This window comes from Echeneis naucrates, chromosome 9 (assembly GCF_900963305.1).
Source record: "Echeneis naucrates chromosome 9, fEcheNa1.1, whole genome shotgun sequence".
Lineage (NCBI taxonomy): Eukaryota > Metazoa > Chordata > Actinopteri > Carangiformes > Echeneidae > Echeneis > Echeneis naucrates.
Genome location: NC_042519.1, coordinates 13,364,889 through 13,378,394, shown reverse-complemented (window position 1 = coordinate 13,378,394; position 13,506 = coordinate 13,364,889).

Sequence of the window (13,506 nt, the reverse complement as noted above, 5' to 3'; positions counted from 1 at the left end):
AAACATGAGAAGGAGGAGAGAGCAAGAGGCAGACTGCGAGTGAGCAATATCTCTGGAGAGAGTGACAGAAACAGGAAAGAAAAAACTAAGAAGGGGGCATTCCAGGTGGATTGTAAAGGAGAGAAAAAAGAAAAAAGTGTAATGAAGAAGAAGATAAACCAAAAGTGAGAAAGTTCAAAAATGGTGGGAAAAAACAATTACGTGAAGGGGGGAAGAGAAAACAGAGAGAACTTTTTAAGCGGTAGCATCTGTTTTAAAGGCTGTACACACTTTGCGTTTTTTGTTTACTGAATATTATCAGAAAGACAACCATGGGATTCCTTTTAGACTAGTCAAGCATATTAAATATATACCATTGTGCCATATCAAAGCTGTCTGACAGTGACAGTGACTCTGCAGGATGACATTGGTTTTTTAGCAGAAGATTATTAGGATCCTTATTGGTCACAACACCTCTACCTGGTGGTGAAAATTTATAGGCTGATTCCATTATCTCTGCAATCTCTTTACCCATAACGAAATCATATTTTGTGTTTTCGATGGATACACAAGTCAAACCAGGTGATAGCAACAACAAAGTTCCATGTTTGTTTTTGCTCTGAGTGAGTCAATAGAAGTGTCAATCGAAATTACTGTGTTCATTTTTCGCAAAGTTCACATGTGCAACACATTTACAGGACACACTCCTGCGGCTACACATGAAGGGCCAACTTAAATGTGTTTTGTTTTGGACACAGTGACATTCAGATGGCGCAAGTAAAAACTTTGCAACCGACCATCTTGATCATAATAATAGTCATTATAATCGTCGTTCGCAGCAACATTTCTCCATGGTTGCTCCAACTTATCATTAGATGAAAGCTGCTTCAAAATGCCACAGATTTAAACATTTCCTAACTTCAAGGCAAATGATTCCCTTTCAGAATATTTAAAACCACATATGTGGGGACATCGACATTATCTTACTTGTTATTCTTGCCCTCCGTGATGCACACAGGAGGAGGAGGCACCTCTTTTTGGGTTGTATGCATGCATCAAAGAATGCTCTCACATGCAAACGTTTTTCTCTTGTGGGTTTCATTCTGCAGTTCCATGATAATGAATTCAACACTTTTCAACAGCTAATTCTCAAATCCTCGAACTTAAATGCACCAAAGTGGATCAATACAAGAACAATCCCCTTCCGCAGCGTGTTAACCCTGCTGCCACCTGGCAAGTAATGCAGAAGTATCTGCTCTGAGTGCATCCTTAGACTGTGAGACGACTGAGCTCCACTTAGAGAATCCTTCTTACATTTATGACAGTTATTTACGAATTCATCTCTGGAGTTTATATATTTTTATATATTTTGTGAGTAGCATTTAGAGACAGTGTCTGTAATTTCACTGTCCGATTTTCATAATGATAAATAAATTTTATGTTGAATATTTTTTGGTTTGTTTTTTCATGTGGTGAGATGAAGTAATGCTCTGGGAGTAAACAAACAGATCCTGCGATCGTTTTTGTCAATGCATCTCCAATGTTTTCAGTTAAACGACTCTTGATTGGGAGTCTTATTGTAAAGTTTACCGCCAGTGTGACTGTGTCTAAAACCATTAACCCATCACATGTGTAAGTGAATTTGTGACCACACACACCGACAGCCCGTATGTGACTCACACAGCTTGTGAAGATCAAACACTGGTGCCGTCATATGGTTTGAATTAGGCTCAGTCTTCATGTTTCATCATAAAACTTCAATAAAGGAAGCCTCTTACGCTACACGGTCACATTCACTCACATTGGCTCACAATGTCAGTGTGTTTGGTTTACTTGACAAATGTTTCTTATGATGTGTGTAACACAATCAGGGTGTTTTTTCAGTGTGTGTGTCTATTTATGTATATATGTTTATTTATATATACATATGCATGCATGTAGTTTGGTACAGCGCTGCAGTATGTGTGTTGTGGTTAGTCAGTGGGTGGTGTGTGTGTATAGCTGTGGTTCAGAACATTTTTCCTAAACCGCTGACCCATAAGCAACAAGAGGTTGTGGGTTAATGGGCCCACCCTCAATCAGGAAATACATGCACACATACACACCTGCAAGGACACACACATCTGAGGATGCTCTGTAGAAATTTCGCAAAGTCACATCTAATTTGCAGTCGACAAACACAAAGAATCATCTTCCTGGCTTTTGTAGTTTAATTTACACGTTTAATAAGAAACATTTGGGCTCCTGCAGGAAGAAAAACTGATGCTGAATATAATCAAATACCTGTTTAAAGAAGGCAAGAAAACCGCTGTTGTTAATTAGAAAAAAACCCTCTAATGTTTTGACAAAGTTGGGTATGCTATTGTTTGCATGTTTACCTGTGTACTTGTTGTCAGTCTATGATGTACAGATCAAGGTAATAAATTATCTCTGACCAACATATTCTTCTGTGGACGTTTGAAATTCTGCTCTGTTGTCAAACAGAGATTTAGACAGTGCAAATGTTGGCTAATAGTACACTCATGATCTACTGATGGATAAACTAAAAGCTACGACAACTTTGTTATGAAGTGTTTTTGCTGCATAAAATTATATGTAAACAACACATATAATTTGCCCGTTATATTTGCCCGTATGTAAAGTCTGCTTCTATCGCTCTTTTTTCCAGTAGCTTAGCAGTTTCAGTTTGAATGTCAATTCTTATCTTCCTCCACTTCTTCCATCCAGCAACATGAGAGAGTTACATGTGCCAGCGTTTGCTAAGCTAGAATGAATGACTGTTTGCTTTGGGTCTTACAAAATAAAATGTGAAATTTTATAAGTGTTTTGATAGCGTTTTTCTTTGAAAGTACAATTGGGGTGCTTACATTCTATAAAGACAGTTTTTACTTTATAAAAGTTTTGCCAGCTAGGATGTCAAAATGTTGATTCTGTGTCCCACAGAAGCACCTCCAGACTTATAATCTTCAACTCACAATTTGTCAGTTTTAGGATGGTAATTTCTGTCATGCTTGAACATTTGGTTGTCTGAGCAACAACTTTCCTTCTGGAATGCTTTTGGTTGTGGAAAAGCAATTTCACTGATGTGGGGTTTAAGCTCGGCACCACTGGTGTCACATGCATCATTGCTAACCACTCGACCATTCAACCTCTCTAAAGTGCTTTCAGCTATCAGATTGTGGGTTTTACTCCTCATGGTTTCATTGCGAGTTTTACAAAAGTTGCCTCCCATATTTCTTCTGTGAAGTTCATGTGTTCATGTGAGTTCAAGATAAGGCTCTTTTAAAAACAGTATGTTTAAGGCAACAAAAGTCATTAGCACATCGTCACGCTACCTCACAGTCTGCCGAGGACTTTAGTTTGTCTGCCTTTCATTAGACCCTAATTCCCCCAGGAGTGTTTGACACACACACACACACAAAGCCTCACTTAACCACATGTAATGCGTCAGCAGTGTTAGCTGCAATCCTTTCAGCCACTGCACTGCTTTGTTCTTAACATGGAAAATCTCTTTTTAACCATCACAAGTGCAATTATTTAATACATACATACATACACACGCACACACATAGTCACGTTCAAAAACACACACCCACCCAAACACAGACGACTGTACATCTACTGCCCCAGCTGCTGCTTGAGGATGATTAGGAGGCAGCAGGGCACAAATAATAAGATAACAAACAACAAAAAGAAATGTATAACATGCACATATGCAGCCTAGATGCACATTGGCACTTCTTATGATGCACATTTTGCTCCCAGTAATTCCCTAACCAACAACTCTGACCAACAAAGGTCTATTAGTAACTGTTCTCTATGCCCTAGCCGCAGCCAACCTCTCTTCAAAGCTGGGAAGTGCAGACTTTACTTATTATTTCTTCCCAATTTCTGTAATTTGAGCACATCTCACCCTCAAAAGGAAAATATTTTACCAAGCTATTATTTTCCATTGTACTCACATATGGATTATGTGCATTCAGCCAATCCCACAGACCCAGCAGAAAGACCACCATTAGAAACATGTGGTGGACAGCAATTTATTGGAAAAATCCAAAAATATACAAATATATCCAGTATATCAAAGTCAAAGATAGATTTACTGGATTCCAAAATAAACTGCCCACAGGTCACTTTAAACATTGAACATAACAATATAAATGTTTTTTTTTTTTTTTAAGTTTATCAAATGTTTTTAGCATCAAAGCCCTATACAGCACACATATAATTCTATTTAACAAAATATTCTAAAAATGTGTATTGTCTTTGTCGTTGATTACTGAATATAGATTATTTAATTGCATTTCGGCAATTGTAACCATTTAAAATCTACAGCATGATAAAGTGTGCAAAAATACAGGACCATCTGAATATGGTTCAAAATAACAATATGGATAACTTTTTTAGGCACAATTACAACTTGGTTAGCGAACAGATGTGACAGACAAGTGTTTTGACATTGTGGGGAGCATTATTTATACAATAATAACCACAGTGTTGGGGTTAGGAAATGATCGCAATCAAAGTGAAATGAAACCAATGCTGGCTGTTGGCTGGGAACAAGAAAACATGTTTTGTTAAGCCAACCAGCCCGAACTCCTCCCAACATGGATGCTGTCGCTCTACCACAACATTTCCACTGACTTCCTCTGCTCCTGTCATAATTACTATGTGCACTAGATTCACTGTAATTTAGTCACATGTTGTTTTGTGGTATTTGCTGAACCAACTGATGCCATTATTTGTTGGGTGAGCAATCAAATTTATGCAGGATTGAGATATTGCTTAAAAATAAATTTTAAGCAATATTGCAGTGAATTTTATTTCCTATGCATTTAATGATATAGCAGAGTAATGGTATCATATACATAGAACCACTGTCACATCCTTTAAACATGCAAGCTGCCTTCACATGAGCTGACACATGGCAGTACATAGCCCTCAGGTGAAAGTGATTGGTCAAGTGGAATTGACCTTTCCAAAGTTCTTCCTCTAAAGAAACCGCTTTTTCATCGGCACAGGCCTCTGACAAAGAAAGATGAGACCAGAGTGCCGGCTGACTGCCCATGGGTACAACTGGTGCAAATCCCAGTTTTTAAGGCTTTAATCTCCATCAGTGTCTTTGCTGGCTCCTTTGGTGTCATTTGTCCAACTGCGTACAAAGTGCAAGACTGAACTTCTCACCGACTCCAACCATTAAGCCAATTTTGCTCTGTTTTTACAGAGAGAGCCACATGAGCTGCTAAAGGCCTTGAGCCTAACCAAGAACTTGTTTCTACTCCATGGATAAGTAACATTGTGTTACATGTCTGGCGAACAGCTATAGAAACACGATAACAGTGTGCAAATGCTGCTATGGATATCTGCATAGCTGTCAGCACTGATATGGAATAATACTAGCACGGGCTAATGGCTGTGGTGTGGATGTTTTTAGTTGGCTTCCATGGGTTGGGGGGGGGGGGTAGTTTGTTGTTGCATTGGTGAACAGATGTGTGACATTTAGTGGCCGTGACAATCGTACATTATTTCATCACAATGGTGTGCAGTGACTTTTACAGATAGATAAACCAAGCAGCCAACTTAAACATATTTTCCATTTACTGACTTTGACTCATTCCAATGACAATGAAGAATCCACCAGAAATTCCACCTGGTCCTGGTTCTGCCCTGAGGTCTCCTCTCAGTTGGACATAGCAGGAACAACTCTCAAGGGAGATGCTGTGGTGGCATCCTTATCAGATGCCCAAACCACCTCAACCGGTTCCTTTCCACACAAAGGAGCTCTACTCTGAGTCTCTCTCGGATGACTGAGCTTCTCTCCCTATCTCTAAGGGAGACCCCAACCACGCATTTCGATCACTTGTATCTGTGACCTTGTTCTTTTGGTCATGACCCATCATGACCATAGGTGAGGGTAGGAATGAAGCTTTGCTCCGGCCAATCTCACACACCAAAGTTCCCTCACTCGTGAACAAAATCCAGAGATACTTGAACCTCTTCATTTTGAGCAAGGACTCATTCCCCAACTGGAGTCAGCAATTCATCAGTTTCCCAAAAACCGTGGATGAGGTGCTGATCCTCATCCCTGCCGCTTTACACCAGTGAGTGCTGTGGCTCTAAGGCTGATAGTGCCAAAAGGACAACATTGTCCACAAAAAGCAACAACTACTGACCTGCAACCCCTCCTCACCAAGGCTGCGCCTAGAAATCCTGTCCATGGATATCACAAACAGAATTTGAGACAAGGCACAGTGCTGGCAGAGGCCAGCACTCACTGTAAACCAGTCTGACTTACAGCCGCGTATCCGCACGCAAATCTTGCTTTGGGCTTATAGAGATTGGATGGCCCCCCAAAAGCCTTGGGGCCATCCGAAAGTCTCCTCCATGGCCTCATCGAAATCCTCCCACACCCACTACTTTGCCTCTGCCACAGCAACGGCTGTCGGTACCTCACAACTGCCTCAGGAGTCCCCAGTGGCAACATGTCCCTAAAGGACTCCTTCAACTGGAAGGCCTCCCTGACCACTGGTGTCCACCATGGTGCTCAAGGGTTACCGCCCCTTGAGGCACCCAAGACCCTAAAACTGCAGGAAGCATCTGCAGCTTCAACAACAGAAGCTCGGAACATCAACCATTCAGGTTTGATGCCCCCAGTCTCCACAGGGATACTGGAAAAACTCCTTTGGAGGTGGGATTTGAAGTGTCTCCAGACATTCCCAGTTTACCCGCACTACTCATTTGGGTTCGCCAGGTAGGACTGGTCCCCGTGGCAGACCCTGCCACCAGGCGCTTGCTGATGGGCCCTCCGTCAAGGCCTGGCTCCAGACATGGGCCCCAGGCTTCCTCTGGGCAGGGTAACCTTCCTCCCTCCTCTATCTTACATGGGGTCTTGAACCATTCTGTCGGGTCCCTCACCTGAGACCAATTTGCCTTGGGAGACCCTACCACAAGCACATGGCTCCCGACAAGAGGGAGCCATCTTGTTGTTGTGTTTAGACCTCAGCCTGTTTCTGGATATAGCCTTTTAGATCATGGATGACTCCTGTTACCTTGGACTTATCTCTGTGTGTTTCCTTTTCAGCCCAGCCGCTCCTTCACACTTAATACAGGAGACTTGATGGGAGGTTGAAGTTCACTTCAGAGATCCACCTTTTGAATATGAACTGAATCTGGAAGCCGGATTAAACTTCTCTGACTTGCCACTTTATGACTGTACTTTGCCTTTAGCCACTGAGAACAATGACTGTGCTTGTTTCTTGTAACTTCTGATACTTTCCACATCCATAACCTTGAAAATGGTCATTTGCAGTCTTGCTAGCTCCAGAAAACACCAAGTCATCACTAAGTGATCAGTAACAGCAGACATACGAGACCTTTTGTATTCTTCTAATGTTATGCTGATAACGCAGCATTAATAATCACTGTGACACATTACTAATTACCTTTTTGCACTTCCCTGAGTCCGTTCCCTCGTGTTTTTTTTTTTTTTTTTTTTATAGTGGTTCAATGTTGTTTTCCAAAGACAGCATGCAAAGCAAACATCAGTGCAGACGCATATTTCTTACTGCGAGTGTATGAATAATGGTATGAGTAATGGTTCTCATGAGTTAATCGAAACTTAAAGTCTTCTATTTGAAGCTAATGAGGATAATTTATAAATCAGTTCAGTATGTGTAAGCTTATCCTCCCAGGTTTAAGGAGCTGTTAAAGAAGCTCTGTCCTCCTCCATGTTTTATTGTAACTGTCTCTTCCGTTCCCACTGAAGCCTGATCACGCTTTATGGTTTTCATGCTGATTATAAGCCTGATTCAGCCATTTAAGCCTGTCAATTGATTATGTTATGTGAAAAGCTCAACATTTGGTACATTTGCCTTTGATGTCACTAGAAGTCCTGAAGTCGGACAGGGCAGGTAAATATACATGAAAAATATTATTAAACAACTTGATTTATGGAATTTGACATGTGATGTTGTGACCAGAGTGAACCACAATGTTTCTCACATAAATAGCTGAGATGCTTGTCACTTGATACTTGCCTTACATCCTGTGGTGTGTGACGAATAAAGCAACGCTTTAATACTTGTTCTTGCTGAAGGACACTTCAAAATTATGAACAGGAGGGAATCAAACCACTAACCCTATGACTGTGTTGATAAAAAAAAACCCTCAGTAAGAACAATATTTGTTGTTGACGATAAATACGGCATCATACATCAGTTAAGACCGATTTTATTGTATATTGATTTTATTGTCCTCACTGAACCCATTAAAATGCTAACACGATGCTAATTTCACAAGTACTTTGTGATAACTCAGTCAAATATCATGGAAGCACAATGCCAAGTTAAGGAAAGACGTACATCATTTGGTAAACTTGAATGTATGTAACAAATTAGGTGCTGATCAAAGCTTTTATCATTGAAAAAATGTTATTTGGCCTGCGAGTGGACTATGAGCAAACATTGGAAATGATCAAAGTGATTTGGGTTCATTGATCTGTCCTAGATTTTCTGACCATCAGAGAGCTTCTGGAGACATTTTAGTCCTGACCAAGAGGTGGACCTGCCAACGCTGGCGTTCTCAGAGACACACTGACTGAACCTGAACCTTCCTTTGAGGTTGTTTCACCTTGTAAGAAGGTTTCTCTTCCTTTCTAATCTCTCCCTGCGGTTGTGGCTGTAAATACAAATGCGTTGCCAGTTAAAATTTGGATAGTGGATTCCCGTTCCAACCACAAAGCTGGTGATGTATCTTCTTCATCTCTTTTCTTTCCCTCATGCCTATTCTTTAATGTCCATCTCTCATTCCTCCAGTCGGAAAAGGCCAGTCCTCTGCTTTTGAGTCTTTCAGTCAGATGGCTCTGTATCCATTCAGAAGGTGTTTAGAGGAGCGTGCATGGCTGACAAGAAGAATCCCTCGGTCTGAATCTGTGTGTTACTGTTACCATCTTTATATTTGTGTTGTTTTGCCTCGTCTCACCTACATTGTCATGTGACCTTATCCAGCCCTTTTGATTGACCCACATGCACTGACCTTGTTAAAGCAACCTCGGTTTTACAATGACTTTCAGCTTTGGCCGTGGCAGGTCTAAGACCAATGGTGGTATTAGCACTAGTCTGTACTTACACTTAAGATCCCAAGAGATACAGGGCTAGCCATTACACATTGCCTTAGTGTTAATCTGTTTGAATAGATTTAGCATTGATCTGTAAAAGGATTATCAGGGTTTATGAAAGGTCAAAGACGTGCTGCTATGGGAACTGTGTGCTCGACTGAGGCTACATTTTGACTAAACGTGACCTGATCGGATGTGTATGCTCTGTGTGCGTTTAAAAAAACAAAACCCCATTCCCCAATGTCTGGAGTTTTGACATATTTCATGTATCCTCAGGTGCTGCACCACTGGACATTGATTAATCCCTTTTGTTTTCTTGATTTGTGCTGCTGGATGAAGAGATTTGAATTTTATTTTGCTGAAATGTGCTTTAATGCTGTCAGCAAAGTGTTTTAAATTTTCTACAATCACTGGAAAACTAATCACTTGATGATTTTCTTTTTCTCCTGACTCTTTCAACCTGACGCAGTTGAGGTGTTTGGTAAAACAGAGCCATGCATTCACATGTAAGTGCACATTGCACAAAATTGTGTTGTGGATCTACTATTTTGCGCAGTCAAATTATCCTTTTTTCAGCTCTTTAGACTTAATCTGTTTGTAAAAGAAATGATAGTTATATAATTCAGACACAGTTTTTTCATTGCATAAATGTTCTTTAAATAATGATGATGAAAAGAACCAATATGTTTGCATCACATGTGGCACCTGGCGTATGTGATAGAAGTGACAAAAAAATAAACAGGACTCTGTTTTTTCAGACATGAGACTGAAGTACAAAGTTGCTGTGCCATTTACAGAACAAGGTGCATGAAAGAATCTTGCGACTAGTCAGAAAACTGTCTGCTGTTATCACAGAAGAACAACATGAGCTTTCTGAGGCAGACCCATCATCTAAATGTTCCACATGTACTGGTTTCCCATTGCTGCAAATGTGCGGAGCTGAATTGATCAACACAAGGTATTAGTCTGTGAAAAGTAGGAAATCTTCAGTGACAAGACCATGTCCAGTTTAAATGGAATCAGAAAGAGCCTTTATCAGATTAATAAAAGTGTGTGTGTCTGTGGCATAACCGGCCTAGACATGAGATATTAATCATACTATTAACAGTATATACATCACTCCTCACATCATTATGATTATCAAATGAGAAACTAGTATGTTTATGAAATTCTTGCATACATGTGAGTTGTGTGTCTCTGTGTGTGTGTGTGTGTGTGTGTCTCTCACTGGGAGTAATGCTGGAATCATAAGCCTCTTTGACATCAGTGCTGAATAACTCAGTTACAGTAAATCTTCTTAGTGTTCTGTCAGCGACTGCCTCCATCTGTCTCCATCATTCTGTCCTCTCCTCTCTCACGCCCTCATCCCTCCCTTATCTCTTTCCTTTCTTTTTATTTCTGCCATTGCATTGCAAGACATTTGCACGGTCCTTTCCCTTTTTCTCAACCTTTCTTTTATCCTGTCATTACATTACCACAATATTATGACATGATGTTGGTCATCATGAAAGTAATTACTTTACACAAACCACTAAAACTGTACTCTATTGTGGGTAGGTAAAATTTAAGGGCCACATTGATGATTGTTGGAAAAAGGAGAGAAAGATTTCAGTTCTACTTGTGTCAACACTGGAACTGGATTTTAGAAAAAAAAAAAAAAAAAATAAATAATCCAGTTGACATTTTAACTTGGCTGTATCCCAAAATAATTGTATTGTTGCATCATATGCAGATAAAAATCTAAATCCAGCAGCCCTGATGTGTGGAGGCTCTGTGTCTTGCTCAGCGACACAGAAGAAGAGTGGGTGTCTGTGTCATGGGGGCTTAAACCCTCTTTGCTCTTACTGAACCACCTGATTGGCCTTTGACATACAAGTCCTTAAAGCGCACCACTGCAACAACCACAAGGCTATATAAGCAAAATTCTGATTAAAGGCTTGTACACTTTGAGCTTGTGTATTTATATATGTGTTTGTGTGAGTGTGATTAAGAAGACACAACCTCTTTTATCTTCATCTGCTCCTTCAATATGAGAAAGAGCTCAGTTTGGGTTTAATGATATTAGTGCTTACTTAAAGGGTCACAAGAGTCTCTGTCTAAGCCTGTCTCTTGGATTAACACAACACCAGAGGAGAGCCTACACACACACACACACACACACACACACACACACACAAACACAAACATCTATTTGCATTTCTTTGTATGAACAGATCTTTGTCACACAAACTGTGTGCAAATGATTTAAACAAGCAAACTTCAACGTCAGAAGTGTTATAGAAGTGTTCTGGCTTTCTTTACAGCACAACACACAAACACATACACACACACATGCATACATATACATACTCTCTATCTATTTGCATTCCCATGACCATAACAATATAACAATCCATTGACTATCAGTCATGTTGGGCATATCCCCCTAGCTTGTTTGCATGGCTGTTAAACAAACTGGGTGTTGGTGTATCTAGAGAGACATCTTTGTTCCTTTCTACACAAAGGGCCGTCCATGAATAGCTCACATCCACACACAATTGTCTAGTAGTGCTTGGTAAGAAAACACACACCTGATGACCATCAATACACTCCTGACACCTCCCTCCTGATGCATGCCTGTAACTATGCATCCCTGCATAAACACAACACACAAATACAGGGGACACACCCTGCAGCAACAGAGATAGGAAAATGTGGATGTGCATGGATGGGGTCATGCAGGTTCAGGCTCAGAAAACACACAACAGCAACAAAGAGAATGCATTTAAACAGGCAATATTTTTCTCAAATCCAGAGGCTGCAGAAGTAGATCAACTTTATCTTTCATTCTACACTCGACATAAAAGACTTCATGTTTTCATGGCTGAGAGACTTGGCAGCTACAATTCTGCTTTCTGTTTTATCTTTGTTAAAGTGAGGAGGAAAACGAGAGGAGAGTGCTTCAAAAAGAATAGACAGATCAAACACACAGATCAAAAAGACAGTTCAAAATACTGCAGTGGTATAAAGTTTGACTCTGCTTAAGACTTTGAACATTCCTAGCTGCTGCAAAATCATGAGATACCATATGGAATAAAATAAAGTGAACATAGATATGTAACATCCTACAAAGCAGTCACAGAACATTTTCCGAGAATGTAGAGTCTGTAGAGACTCTGACTTTTGATCTCACGTGCTCGCACGATCTTCCACAACAAGTGGCATTCGTTGGAGAAAGTTATCACAGCACAGAAATGAATGTACACATTTTAATTATGGGCTGTTCTTATGTGATCTCCACTTCTGCACAAAGTAATTCAATCCAGGTGTCTGATAATTTTGGTATGTCTTCCGTTTACCTGCCAGTGGCTGGTGGGCCAATAACTTTACAGAGTAGTAAAATCCTGTTTCATAGTAATATAAATGCATTTCAGCATTTGATAAGCCTTTAAACTCATGGATCAGTTATTCAGACCGACCTTCATATGTTGCATTTCATCATCTCGTCAGTGCCTGAAACAATGTGTTATGACCAACACAACTGATTGCATTGTTTTATGCCACATTTACAATGGTGGGGGTTTGGGGAGGGCGAGGGTATCAGTATCCAAAGAGTATCCAAAGAAATCATAGCTCACATCATTTCTTTCCTCTTCTTCAACTCTTTAGTTTTAATAGCACAACAAAAAATTTTAATGACCTAATTCTATTCATACATTAGTCATAAACCCCTGTTTGACTTATTTTGTTACGGCAGCAAAGTTACATCATTAAAAATTCAGAGCATATCCATCCATTTTACTTTAATGAGTACATGCATTCACACTGGTTCTCCCAGGTTCTGCCAACTTCAGGGTCTCTTCCTGTCTTTGGTATCAAACATGATGGCCATATGCGGTCCGTGCTTTTCACAATGTCTTCATTAGAATTCATTTTTTAACGTTCAAAGTGATTTGTTTTGCTTTATCCACTGTGATACAGGATACCATAAGCCATGCCTTCCCCACAGAATGCTTTGAACTTGTGTTTGTGTGTGCGTGTGCGCGCGTGTGCATGTGCTTATGTGTATTTGTGTGTTGATTTGTCAGCCGTTTGTTCGACCATCTGCTGTAGATCACAGCTCTGACTGCCACTACACATGTTAGGACATACAGAGTAACCGCCAAAACCTCTTATAAAAACATCCACATGATCCACGCAGTTCTGCACTCTTCATTCTCCCCTGACAATATCCTAGTCCTGGTTTGGCTTGTTGTCTTTGAGATCAGAAACACAGACGGACGTCCTGGTGGCTCTGAGCCAAGGTACACACAATACAAGTCAACATCATGCATACACACACACAAGGTTTGTCAAGAGCTCATCACTTTTGTTGTATCTCACGATTTCATATTGCACTTCCCTAAGATAGGGAAGCCATAAAATTAAACAAA